At 51.9% G+C, this 13218-nt stretch overlaps 1 pseudogene; it reads right to left on the bottom strand.

Annotated features, from left to right (window-relative positions):
* The window catches only part of LOC121154969, a 440652-nt pseudogene that overhangs the window by 50323 nt on the left and 377111 nt on the right, over nucleotides 1-13218 (bottom strand).

Raw genomic sequence — 13218 nt, 5'->3', positions numbered from 1 at the left:
TGGGCAAACGGAGACACTAAGGTGGACTATGTCAAGCAATGGATTCTGCAACGACCTCATTGTGCTTGGAGTGGCGAGATTGGCAGCGATTCATAATTGTTGAACTATCAAAACCACTTGAGCAAGACCCTCGGAGCATACCCCATATCAGGGACCTGGAATCAGTGGGAGACCGGGTGGGGCTTCTCCCTTTATCTCACCGTAAAGATTGTAAAAAATAAATAAAAAAGAAAAGAAAAGAAAAAGCACAGTAGAATAATGTCCTAATGTCTCGCGTTCACACACCAGGTACTGAGCTGACACACTTGGCCACGTCTGAATCCTCAAGCTGCAGCCACTAGGCCCAGCACAAGAGCACCATTTGAAAAGGTTTATATGGGGTCTGCCATGGTAGTGTAGCAGCTAAGGTCTTTGCCTTGCATGCTCCAGGATCCCATATGGGCACTGGTGCAACAGGCTAATCCCCCTCCCTGTGGCCCCACATGGAAGCCAGTCTATATCCCGGCTGCTCCACTTCCCATCCAGCTCCCTGCTTGTGGCCTGGGAAAGCAGTCGAGGACGGCCCAAAGCCTTGGGACCCTGCACCCACGTGGGAGACCAGGAAGAGGTTCCTGGCTCCTAGCTTTGGATTGGCTCTGCTCTGGCTGCTGAGGCCACTTGGGGAGTGATTCAGCAGATGGAAGATCTTCCTCTCTGTCTCTACTTCTCTGTAAATCTGACTTTCCCATAAAAACAAATAAAAATAAAAATCTACGTGGTATTTGTACTGTCCCTGATCTATGTTTAGAGGAGCTGCCTACACAAGCCTACTTACTCTGATACAATGGAGTGCAGTACTCAGTACAGTAAGTTCCTGTAGACCAGGAGCAATAAGCTGCCCACAGAGTGTGGTGGGCTGTGCCATCTAGGCTGATGAAATAACTCCACAACTCATATTCCAGAATTCGTGCCTACCATGCAACCGCACAATTCTGTGTTCATACGGACGGCAAGGGTCTAAAGTGACACGATGCACAAAAAATGCACAGGATCCATCCAGGCGAGTCCGTAGAGGGAGATTAAGGCAAAATCAACAGTGTGAGTCCATGTGTGTGGTATCTGAGGGGCAGGCGCTTGCATCAGGTTAAGCTGCCTCTTGTAATGTCAGCACCCCATGTCAGTGCCAGCTCGAGTCTGCACTGCTCTATTTCCCATCCCGCCCTCTGCAATGGGAGACGGTCCAAGTGCCAGGACTCCTGAACCCACGTGAGGCTCCTGGCGTCAGCCTGGTCCAGCCCTAGTCAGTGCAGGCATTTGGGGTGTGAGCCAGATAATGGAAGATCTCTCCTTCTCTCTCTGCTTTCCAAATAAATAAATCCGCATCCCTTGCAGGCACCGCTTAGAATCCGAGCTGCTCCACTTCCAATCCTGCACCCCCTCTGTTGTGGGCTAAGGAGTTGATTAGTGCTCGCTAGCCTGGGCAGGAACAGGAACGGGGCTGGTGACTAAAAACACCCAGACTAGTTGGACTCATCTGTATCCAACATCCCGCTAAATGAGGATGCGGGGGAAGAGTATATAAGGAGAGACTTCGCAGAGACTTCCACCATCACTGGTGTCCTGCTGGTGTTTCATCCCCAGACCCTCTCCCTGTCCACATTACTGGCTCTGCTGGCCTGAGCACCTGCCTGAGAAAAGTAGTGGAGAATGGCTCAAGTCTTCAAACCCTGCTACCCACATGGGAGACCCAGAAGAAGCTCCTGGCTCCTGGTTTTGGCTCCGCTCAGTCTGTGGCGGACGGGAGTGAATCAGCAGCTGAAAGGCTTCTCCGTCACGCCCTCTGTGAATTTGACTTCAAATAAAGAACTACATTTCTCCTCCTCCCTCCCCCCCCAAAGTGGCTGCTTTTTAGCATTTACTTCTATAATTGCTTGGTTTGATCACCATGAAGCTCTGTGGAAGGGGCTGTGGCCACAAGCGAAGGCAATCGCAGGCTTAAGCGAGGTTGGCAACGCACCAGGAGTGGGAGAGTGGAACTCCCAAACAGGACTTGTTATCTGTGATAAAAATGACAGAGCCGCTAAGAAAATCCGCACAGGAATGGCCGTCCGCAGGAACGTGCTGCTAAAAGTCCACAGCGTTCTATCGTCCCACTCATGCTGCAGCTGCGCACACCGCTCGGACAAGCGTGTCCAAGGTGGGCAGCAGAACTCGTGGAGTCCAGGGGTCCCCGGGGGACGGAGTGTCCCCCAGCGACCTCGTGGCTAGCAGACTCCCAGCGGAACGGTGATGGGCAGCAGCAGCGCCGCTGCACCGGGGTGGAGACCCGAGCGCCGTGCGGGTGGCCGGGTCGTGCGCGCGGGTGGCGCGCGGGGCGCATGTGGCCACGTCCGCCAGCCCAGCTGCCCTAGGGTGCGCGGGTCACGACGCATGCCAGCGGCTTCGACCTGACAGGTGGGGGGTGGTATCCCCAGGCGATTGTTTGGTACTGGTTGGTCGCTTTTACGTCATCTTTGGAGAAAGAACATTCCTTGAAGGCATAAAGGATAAAGTCCTAATTTTAATATGGAGCCATTAAACAGCCTCACGACTGCTAAGCCTGTCAACACGGCCTCCCCTCGTGTTTATCCCAGGTTCCAGCAGAAGACTGGTGTTTCCTCTTCTCTCTTCCTCCTTTTAGACTTATTATTATTACTGGAAATGCAGATTTATTAGGGAGAGGAAAGACAGAGAAAGATCTTCCATCCACTGGTTCACTCTCCAGATGGCAGGACCTGAGCTGATTTGAAACCAGGAACCATCAACCTCTTCCGGGTCTCCCACACGCGGGTGCAGGGTCCCAAGGCCATGGGCTGACCTCCACTGCTTTTCCAGGTCACAAGCAGGGAGCTGGATGGGAAGTGGAGCTGCCGAGATTAGAACCCGTGTCCATATGGGATCCTGGCGCGTTCAAGGCGAGGACTTTAGCCACTACGCTACCGTGCCAGGCCCCCCAATAAATTAAACAACAACAACAAAGATGTCTTCATTCATTTGAAAGGCAGAGTTACAGAGACGGGGAATGAGCTCAAACACATGTTGGTCTGCTGCCAAGATGGCCACAGCACTTGGGGCAGGGCCAGGAAAAGCCAGGCGCCTGGAACTCTGGGTCTCCGTCATGGGTGCGAGGGCTCCGGCGCTTGGGCCTTCCTTCCCGCAGGGCTTTCCCGGGTGCACCAGCAGGGAGCTGGATGGGAAGTGGAGCAGCCTGGAGGTGGACCTGAGTCAGCAGCCTTCAGCTGCCATCCCACAGCCAGGCCACGGAGCAGGGGCGTTTGCAGGCTGCTTGCCCTGGATGTTTTCTGTTTTCACAGCCTGGGTGTGACAACCTGAAAAGCAGCTGATGGTCTCAAGTCCCCATACACTCATTTTTTTTTTTTTTTCCATTCCGTGCAACCAGCCCCTCCCAGATGCCGGAAGCAGGAAGCACCAATGATAAACAGTAGGGGACTTTGAGCTGTCCAATCCGGCGCGTGCATAGGCGGGCTGGCTGCGAGGTGAAACGGAACACTGGGACGAGGCTGGGTCCTAACAGGCCGACTGGCTCCAGCTGCAGGCTCCGGCTGAGGCTGTGGGGTCGGCTGAGCAGTCCACCAGCCTGCAGATTCCCACACGACGTGTCCGCGGTGCCGGCCTGCGCTCAAGGCAACCCAGGTAAGCGGGGAATTCGGGAATTCGCAGAAACCGAGAGCTTACTCCAAAGCACAACACGTTGTGATATTTTACTTAATTTGGCCATCTGTCGTCTGGTTCAAAGTTTTGTGTCGGTGGGGACTCAGTGCGGTGGCTTGGTGACTTAAGCTGTTGTTACAGTACTGGCATTCACTAGGCAATGGTTCGAGTCCCGGCTGCTCCACTTCCCCTTCGTCTCCCTGCTGCTGTGCCCGGAAGCAGCAGAGGATGGCCCAAGTGCAAAAAGCTTTGGCTTTTCTTGCTTCCTATTTCGCTTTAAGATGAAATTTTTGCTTTTATAAAATGAGAAAACCGTGTTCCTTGGGAACATGTCAAACATTTATATTTTAATGAGGTTCTGCGGTTTTTAAAAAAGATTTATTTATTTTTATTAGAAAGAATTATATCCAGAGAGGAGAAGAGACAGAGAGACAGGAAGATCTTCCGTCCGATGATTCACTCCCCAAGTGAGCTCAATGGCTGGTGCTGTGCTGATTCGAAGCCAGGAGCCGGGAACTTCCTCCAGGTCTCCCACACAGGTGCAGGGTCCCAAGGCTTTGGTCTGTCCTTGACTGCTTTCCAAGGCCACAGGCAGGGAGCTGGATGGGAAGCGGGGCTGCCGGGATTAGAACCGGCGCCCATATGGGATCCTGGGGTGTTCAAGGCGAGGGCTGCTAGGCCACTGTGCCAGCCCCTGGACATATTTAAAAAGCAAGACTTGCTGTGACAGTTTTCATGGGAGTTCATTGACCAGAGGAGCTAGAGCAAAGGCTTGGGTTGGAACCAGGGTGGAGGCCTGATGGGCTAGGGCGGGGCTTGCCACTCCCCTGGGCTTTGCTTCCATGCATCATGGTAATTAGCTTAGCTTTCCTATGTAAATGAATTTTTATCACAGGAATTATCTTTTTTCCCCCTGAAAACAACATGGTTTAAGGTTTGTAAAATTGGATTTTTTTTTTACTTTTTTTTTCATAGTTGATCATCAGGACAGCTTTTTTTTTTAAGCTTTTCTTGTCTTGTTTTTTCTTTGTTTTTTCCGTTTTTTATTTTAGTTTTTGTTTTGTTTTGTTTTAAGATTTATTTATTTTTATTACAAAATCAGATATACAGAGAGGAGGAGAGACAGAGAGGAAGATCTTCCTTCCGATGATTCACTCTCCAGGTGGCCTCAATGACCGGAGCAAAAGCAATCCAAAGTCACGAGCCAGGAGCCTCTTCCGGGTCTCCCACACAGGTGCAGGTCCCAAGGCTTTGGGCCGTCCTCGACTGCTTTCCCAGGCCACAGGCAGGGAGCTGGATGGGAAGCGGGGTCACTAGGATTAGGACAGGCTACCATTGGGCTCCTGGCATGTGCAAGGCAAGGACTTATTTATTTCTTATTGGTAAGGCAGATTTCTAGAGAGAAAGATAGACAAATATCTTCTGTCCTTTTTTCTTTAAAAAAAAAGATTTATTTATTTTTATTGGAAAGTCAGATATACAGAGAAGAGGAGATATACAGATAGAAAGATTTTCAGGCTAATGGTTCACTCCCCAAGTGAGACCTGAGCCAGTCTGAAGCCAGGAACCAGGGCCCTCCTCCAGGTCTCCCACGCGGGTGCAGGGTCCAAGGCTTTGGGCCGTCCTCAACTGCCTTCCCAGGCCACGAGCAGGGAGCTGGAGGGAGCTGGATAGGAAGTGAGATTGTTGGGATTAGAACTGGTGCCCTTATGGGATGCTGGTGCTTAGAAGGCAGGGACTTTAGCCACTAGGCCACCGCACCAGGCCCTCAGTGCTACTTTTTCAATGTTTATCTCATTTTACTTTCAATATCCATTTGTTTATTTGAAAGAGTTACAGAGGAAGCAGGAGCGCCTCAGATGATTACAACATTAAATTGGGCCATGCAGATGCCAGGAGCCAGGAGCTTCATGTGGGTGGCACGGACCCAAGCACTTGGGTATCTTCTGCTGTTTTCCCTGGCAATTAGACGTGGGGCAGCCGGACTCGAGCCAGCACCGTGGGATGCTCGTGTTGTGGGGGCTGCTTAACAGCTATGCCAGCTATGGCACAGCACCGGCTCCCTGCAGAAGCTCTCGTACCAGTTCCTTGTGCCATGGCGACATCTCTGTTTGAGCTTTGTGCCCTTGCTGAGTGACGCTGAGGGTGTCACCCCCTCGTCCCTCCATGCTGGATTCTCTGCTTTCTGGAACCCCTTAGGGCTCATTGCCGCATCTGGCTGCACCCCCAAGAGCCAGCAGTTGCTCCACATTTAGGAGATTGGCTTCCTTTGGGATTCATGATTGCTTTTGATCATGTTGCTAAAAGGCTCTAGCGATCTGGCTTGGGACAGGGTCCAAGTCCGCTCAACGCAGGACGGGACTGGGCTCTCGGTTCTGCAGAATTCTCCACTGGCTCCGAGAGCCACTGGCTCGGATGGAGTGACGGAGGGCTCCAAGGCCTGGGCATTGTCTGCAAGAACTAACTTCGGAGCCCTGTGGGGATGGCAGACAATTTCACAGATAAAACACTTGTGCCCTCGCATGGGCTAAACCCGCGACCTTGGAGAGAAAGTTTGCAGGTCTAAGCGGAAAAGGACAGCCTGTCCCGAGAGAAGACGTCGAGGCAGGGTGATGCCCGGTGCGTGGGCTGACCGCGGGCATTGGGAGGGAAGGGAACTGACGGTCCCAGGTGCCAGTCTGCTCATGCCAACTGCGTCTGTCAGGTTTTCAGGATTTCCTCTTTGCTCAGTTTTAGGGAGGTCAGAAATCTGTGTGGATTTTATTTTTTTTATTTTTTTTTTTTAGTCTTTGCTTCTAGAACTGTTTACCGCTTTGCCATTGGATGCAGACAGTAACACATAGGGTCACCCAGCTCTCCATTAAGACTTCTTCTGTATGTCTTTATCAGTCCTTCAAGAAGAAAAAAAATTTACAGGGGTCCCAGTGTGGTAGCCTAGAAGCCAAAGTCCTCACTTGGCGTGTGCTGGATCCCATATAGGCGCTGGTTCTAATCCCGGCCACTTCACTTTCCATCCAGCTCCCTGCTTGTGGCCTGGGAAAGCAGTGGAGATCAGCCCATGGCCTTGGGACCTTGGGACCTTGCAGCCGCATGGGAGACCCAGAATAAGTTCCTGGCTTTGGATCAGTTCATCTCTGTCCGTTATGGCTACTTGGGGAGTGAACCAGTGGATGGAAGATCTTTCTCTGTGTCTCTCCTTCTCTCTTTAGATCTGCTTTTCCAAGAAATATAAGTAAATCTTTAAAAAAAAAATCTACAAATCACATTCAATTTGTTAAACACTGATTGCAAATTAAATCTTAAATTTCTTGATTTTTTGACATTAAATCTTTTTTTTTTTTTAAGATTTTATTTTTGGGCCCGGCGCCGTAGCCTAGTGGCTAAAGTCCTCACCTTGAATGCGCCGGGAACCCATATGGGCGCCGGTTCTAATCCCGGCAGCCTCTCTTCCCATCCAGCTCCCTGCTTGTGGCCTGGGAAAGCAGTCGAGGACGGCCCAAAGCTTTGAACCCTGAACCCATGTGGGAGACCTGGAAGAAGTTCCTGGCTCCTGGCTTCAGATTGGCGTAGCACCGGCCGTTGCGCTCACTTGGGGAGTGAATCATCGGATGGAAGATCTTCCTCTCTGTCTCTCCTCCTCTGTATATCTGCTTTTCCAATAAAAATAAAATCTTTTTTTTAAAAAGATTTATTTATTTATTGGAAAGTCGGAGAGACAGAGAGAAAGGTCTTCTGTCCTATGGTTCATTCTCCAAGTGGCCGCAGTGGCTGGAGCTGAGCCAATCTGAAGCCAGGAGCCAGGAGTTCTTCAGGGTCTCCCACGTGGGTGCAGGTCCCAAGGCTTTGGGGCATCCTTTGTTGTTTTCCAAAGCTACAAGCAGGGAGCTGGATGGGAAGCTGGGCTGCTGGGATTAGAACCAGTGCCCACATGGGATCCTGGCACCTGCAAGGTGAGGACTTTAACCGCTAGGCTACCGCGCTGGGCCTGTTTTTTTTTTTTTTAAGATTTATTTTTATTATAAAATTAGATATACAGAGAGGAGAAGAGACAGGGAGGAAGACAACACATTGCTATATTTTAAAATATATTATTAAAATGTTGATCCTGTCACTACATGTGTCACACTTACTGAAAGGCCGAGAGGGAGAGATCTTCCATCTGCTGGTTCATTCTCCACGTGGCCGCCTCCGCCGGGGCTGGGCCAGCTGGATGCAGGAGCTTCCTGCGGGTCCTGCGCATGGGTGCAGGGGCTCAAGGACTTGAGCATCCTCTGGGGCTTTCTCTGTGAATATCACCTTTATCAAGATTTAACTCCGAGTTTTTCATTTCTATAGGAAACTTGCCTTCCCCTCCTGGTTAGTATGTTTTTCCCATATAGCAGAGCCTAAGCTGCATTTATCTGAAATATTTTTGTGCTAGAAAGATCTGTACAGTGGGGGCTGACATGTGACCCAGGAGGCAAGCCCACAGCCTGCATCGCTGGCGTGTCCTGTGGGTGCTGGTTCACATTGCAGCTGCTCCGCTTAGGACGCACTCACGGCCTGGGGAAAGCTGCAGAGAGCACAAGTGCTTGGGCCCCTAACTACCCGCATGGGGGACCCTGATGAAACGCCTGACTTTGACCTGGCCCAGAGCTGGCCATTGCAGTCATCAGAGGTGTGAGCTAGCTGGAGGAGGATTTTTCATTGTCTCCCTGTAACTGACTTTCAAACCAATCATTCTTTTGTTTTGTGGGAAAGAAAAAATCAACAGTGAATGTGTCGGGGGTTGGTGTTCAGTAGCCGAGACTCGGGGAAAGCCACCTGCTTCTTCAAGCTCTCATCCCAGGGCAAGCCTTCTCTCTGCAACATGCTGCCCTTGCTGTACAAGAGTCAAGGCAAGATGCAGCCAGGAGAGGCTGCTGCCCTCGGGCAGAGCGTCCTCACTCGGGCTCTGAGTTCCCGTGGCATCCACCGGCCCAGCCCTGGGGTAGCTGTGCCTTCCTGTGGCTGCACCCTGGGTGGTGTTCTGGTAGACGAGCGAGACTCTGATTTGGAAAAGCTGCAGTCTTGTGCGCACCATTCCCTCCGGGGGAGGCAGATGTTTCAGATGGATGCCCACTGTCCCTGCACATGAACTTGTGTGTGCGCCAGGGATCCAAGACCTCTAATCTTTGTCCTGTCCACCCGGTAAGTTCATGAGCAGCTGACAACCTCATTGACTTCTGTGTTAACAAAGTCCCCTTGGTCTTGTATGCATTTCGAACTTGTACCATAATTTCAAGGGACCGTTTGCTTCCTAATTTGTGGACTCATTCATTGCTTCCACTTGTTGGACGTGAAAACAAGAGTGACATTTTGGGCTTTTACTGTTGCTGAGGCAAGTCATTAAAAGTAGGACTAAGAGCTGCTTGGATAGTTGGACTGGGAAACTGCATGAGAACTCAGCCGATCAGTAAGAGACCATGATGAAGTTACCACGCTGTCCAGATGGGGTTCACCGAGGTTCAGGCATGGCCTTTTTTTTTTTTTTTTTAAGTGGGTAAGACTGTTATTTCCACATTGTCTTTTTTTCTGTAACTGGTGTAAACGGGGAGATAAAGGGAGAAGCCCCACCCAGTCTCCCACTGACTCCAGTTCCCTGATGTGGGGCATGCTCCGAGGGTCTTGCTCAAGTGGTTTTGATAGTTCAGTAATTAAGAATTGCCACCAATCTCGCCATTCCAAGCACATTGCAGAATCCACTGATTGACATAGTCCACCTTAGAGTCTCCGTTTGCCCAGTTTTCACTGCCAACATATGGCTGGGGTAGTTGGTTGATTTGTTCTGTTCTCTGTTGTGGTGCCAGGTGTCCTCTGCAGGTTCCTATGGACTGCCATGTCCTCCATGTGCACCTGGTTATGCTGTCCACTGCTCCGTCTGAGCCACTGGCCAGTATGTACAGCAGACTAGTCCAGTCTGCCCACATCCCATTCAGCTCTCCTACATGTCAATGGGCCTTGAAGCCTAGTTCAACCTAACCAGCTCCACTATCCAGCTGACACACATGCTGGTGGGTGCCATTCTGTCCAGCCACCCCTGCCCCCCGTTCTGGTTTTCGTGCTCTCCAGTGGGAGTTGTAACCCAAGAGGGAGGAGCCCACTATTTCCCTACTAGGCCACTCCCACTCTCGGATTATGCACTCTCCAGGTGATTCTGGAACTTATTTATTTTTTAAAGATTTATTAATTTTTATTACAAAGTCAGATATACAGAGAGGAGGAGAGATAGAGAGGAAGATCTCCCGCCGGATGATTCACTCCCCAAGTGACCGCAACGGCCGGTGCTGTGCTGATCCGGAGCCAGGAGCCAGGAACTCCTCCAGGTCTCCCACACAGGTGCAGGATCCCAAAGCATTGGACCGTCTTCCACTGCTTTCCCAGGCCACAAGCAGGGAGCTGGATGGGAAGAGGAGCTGCCTGGATTAGAACTGGCACCCATATGGGATTCCGGTGTTCAAGGCGAGGACTTTAGCCTGCTAGGCCACGGCACCGCCGGGCCCGATTCTGGACTTTAACTTGACAGATTCAGCCTCCAGTGCCAGCCTCTGCCAGCTGATGCTGTGGCAAAGCACAACCAACCCTCAACCACTCTAATTTAGTGGGAACAGTCAGCCCAATCTGGCTTTTCTCTGATCTAGTTCACATGAGGCCCACAGGTGTTGTAGCCCTGCCTGGTCTGGTGTGCCCCTATCTTAACTCCCACTCTCCAGTTGAGTGGCTGTCCAGCAGGGCGGCCTGCACTCCCCCTGCCTGCCTCAGCCACGGGCTTCTGACAGGTGCAATAGGCTCTTAGGAAGAACCAGTGAGGCAGCTTTCTCACAGGATGCCTGCTCATGCACAGATCTTGCCATTTCTTCCCCTCAGGTCTTCCTTCCAGGACTGTTTTGGCTGGAGAAGAATAGAAAAATGAACCATCTTGGGGTGAGTTTTTGATGATGTTATTTGTTTTTTCTTTTAAAGACAGGGAAACATGTTTTATTTTTTAAGTTTATTTTATTTTTATTGGAAAGGCAGATTTTCAGAAAGAAGGAGATACAGAGAGGAAGATTTTCTGTCTGACTGCTGGTTCACTCCCCAAGTGGCCACAAGGGCCTGAGCTGAGCTGATCTAAAACCAGGGGCTGTGCCTCCCATGTGGGTACAGGGTCCCCAGGCTTTTGCACATCCTTGACTGCTTTCCCAGGCTATAAGTAGGAAGCTGAATGGGAGGTGGAGATGCTAGGACAGACCAGCGCCCACATGGGGTCCCGGTGGTTGCAAGGTGAAGATTTAGCCTCTTGGCTATTACAGTGTTACCTGTTTTTTTTATTCATTTGAAAGTCAGAATTACTGAGAGAGATGAAGTGAGAGATCTTTCTTTCATCTGCTGGCTCGGCAGAGTGTTGCAATAACCACAGCTCAGCTGGTCTAAAGCCAGTAGTCCGGAGCTTGTTTAGGTCTCTCGTGTAGATGAAGTGACCCAAGCATGTGGGTCAGCTTCTACTCCTTTCCCAAGGAAAACTGGGAGAGATTCTACTGACTCACTTCCTAAATGCTTGCAATAGCCAGGTCTGGGCTAGGTCAATGACAGGAACCCAGCCACTCCAGCCACCGCCCGCCTGCCTCCCGGGGGGCACATGAGCAGAAACTGCAATGAGGAGCAGAGCCGGGACTTGACCCAGGCACCCCCAGCTGGGGCTCAGCAAACTCACACCGTCAAAATGAACAAATGTGTCCCTCTTGTGCAAACTGCTCACAGCTGAAGTCTGTTCTGGAAGTTTCCTCCTTGCTTCCATGCCTCTACCGGAAGACATCACAGTCCAGGTTCTTCTTTCCTGTGAGGATAAACATCTGGCCACTGCTCCCACAAATCCAGCCCGTTGTTAAGTCCTGATGCAATAGTAGTACGGTTGTAGTGCCCCAATTATTGATTATTGATACTTTAGTACGTGCACTGGACAGCGTTCTGTGAACCTGCACCGGAAGCTGGGAGGTCACAGACAGGTGCAGGTGAGAACTGACACGAGCTGCAGCGACTCCCAGGGACAGGGGCAGTAAACAACTGTGAAGACTCATTTCTTCTCAGCTGTTCAAGTTAAGCCTGAGGCTGGTCTTGGTGGGTAAAGCAGGCAGGACGGTAAAGACCAACGAGGGACACAGCACGTGCCGGTCTTCCAGTTGGCAGCAGAGGACTGCAGACGTGATGTCCAACAGCTGTCGCTGAGTGGCAGGAAGGAAGTGCTGATGCCAGCCTGGTCTACAGCGCCCATACAGACAGGGCGAGGTGGAGAGAGGCAGACATGGAATGGGAGTGTGGCCCTGCGGATGGTCTCACGCCGGCTCCCCTCCTGTGACTTAGGCACATGGCTATAACTTGGTGCTGTGGTAGCAAAAGTCGTGTGTCCTCCGGGACTCATGGTGACTCTCACTGCAGGAGAACGTGACCTTCAAGGATGTCATGGTGAACTTCACCTGTGAAGAGTGGCGGATGCTGAGCTTGGAGCAGAGGTGCCTGTACCAGGATGTGATGTTGGAGAACTACGGCAACCTGGTCTTCCTGGGTGAGGAGGCCTCCAGGCTGGGCGCTCAGCACGTGAAGTCTGACACAGGGGTTCCTCCTCTCCCACTGCCACGGGGCCTCAGGGGTTCACCCAGGGCACGCTTTGCTTGCTAAGCTAGGAAAAAGGAGCGACCAGGGAGCATCATGATGTGGAGTTTGAGGAACTCAGCCTTCCAGGGTGGCGCCCTCCCCCGTAGCCCTGGCTCTGGTCTGGGGGAAACTTCATCCCCCAGGAGGAAAAGTTGTTCTTGGTTCTGACTGCGCCTTCCCTGTGTGTCCCCATGACCCCATTCACAGTGTGTGAGGGGGTGGGTGAGGGGGTATGTGTCCCACCCCCTACACGCCCATTCATACATACTCTGATGCTGCCAGGGAAACACACACCCACACCCTACCTCCATCCACACCCACACGCATCACAAGCCTGCGGATGTTTCAAACAGGACAAGGGGAAGCCACCAAACCTGATGTGATCCTGAGGCTGGAACGAGGAGGCAAGACCTGGACAATGGAGGGCGACGCACTCATGGGCGGCAGACAAGGTACTCAGGGGGACAGACAAGGTGGGGGCCCAGGTCCCCTGAGAGGCACGTTTTTCCATTGGAGGGGAAGTCGTTTGGCAGGCTGGGAACTTCTCAACAGGTTCTCCCCAAACCCCGCTCTCTGCTTGGCTCGGTCTCCCTCTAACTAGCGCTCCTGGGCTCACAGCTGCTCCCTGGGTGCTGGCTCTGTTGCATGTCGACCAGCTGCTCCCTGGGTGCTGGCTCTGTTGCGTGTCGACCAGCTGCTCCCTGGGTGCTGGCTCTGTTGCGTGTCGACCAGCTGCTCCCTGGGTGCTGGCTCTGTTGCGTGTCGACCAGCTGCTCCCTGGGTGCTGGCTCTGTTGCATGTTGACCAGCTGCTCCCCGGGAGCTCGTTTTACTGGGTTTTACCTAAGCCGCGTGCTGTAATGGCGCACGGGGGATAGAT

The sequence above is a fragment of the Ochotona curzoniae genome, unplaced genomic scaffold (genome assembly GCF_017591425.1).
Source record: "Ochotona curzoniae isolate NIBS_2020 unplaced genomic scaffold, NIBS_Ocur_1.0 contig_2861, whole genome shotgun sequence".
NCBI classification, from domain to species: Eukaryota; Metazoa; Chordata; class Mammalia; order Lagomorpha; family Ochotonidae; genus Ochotona; species Ochotona curzoniae.
This window is presented reverse-complemented; position numbering and strand designations above follow the sequence as displayed.